The following is a 1001-nucleotide window of genomic DNA, read 5'->3' on the forward strand; positions in this document are numbered from 1 at the left end:
CACTGTACTAAGTTTTAAAATTTATTTAGAGACAAGGTCTCACTATGTGGCCCAGGCAGGTCTTGAACTCCTGGCCTGAAGGGATCCTCCCACACCATCCTCCTAAGTAGCTGGAATTACAGGAATGAGCCACCATGTGTGGCTTCAGCCAGTGTATTATTATTATTTTTTTATTATTCTCTTTAGAGGTGGGGTCTGGCTATGTTGCCACAGTTGGATTTTAATTCCTAGGTTCAAGTGATCTTGCCACCTCAGACTCCAGAGTAACTACAGGTAGATACCAATATGCACAGTCCTATCCAGTGTATGTTTTCATCCCAGATATAGTTATGTTCCTCTCTAATAACTGGAATTGTGTCGTCTTTCGTTTATAAATTGTGTTGAAGTAACACATAGTAACATAAAATTTGCCATTGAATGTTTTTTTTTTTTTTAGAGGGCGTCTCACTCCATCACAAGGCTGGAGTGCAGTCACTTACTGCAACTTCTGCCTAACAGGTTCAAGCAATTCTCCTGCCTCAGCCTCCCAAGTAGCTGGTGGGATTACAGGTGCCCGCCACCATGCCCAGCTAAATTTTGTATTTTTAGTAGAGACGGGGTTTCACCATGTTGGCCAGGATGGTCTCAATCTCCTGACCTTGTGATCTGCCCACCTCAGCCTCCTGAAGTGCTGGGATTGCAGGCATGAACTACTGCGTATGCAATTCAGTAGCATTCAATACATTTATGACGTAGTGTGACCACCGCAGCTATCTCCAGAACTTTTCGTCACGCCACACAGAAACTCATTACCCAGTAAATAAAAGAACTCATTCTGCCTTATCATCAAGCCCTGATAATCTCTCTTTTACTTTCTTGCTCCATGAATTTGACTATTCTAGGTACTTCATAAGTAAAAGTCTACACTATTTCTCCTTATGTGTCTGACCTATTTCACTTAGCAAAATGTTTTCAAGGTTCTTCCATGTCGCAGAATGTACCAGTGATTCAGTTTTTTATGC

This window comes from Mandrillus leucophaeus, unplaced genomic scaffold, assembly GCF_000951045.1.
Source record: "Mandrillus leucophaeus isolate KB7577 unplaced genomic scaffold, Mleu.le_1.0 Scaffold440, whole genome shotgun sequence".
Classification (NCBI taxonomy): Eukaryota; Metazoa; Chordata; class Mammalia; order Primates; family Cercopithecidae; genus Mandrillus; species Mandrillus leucophaeus.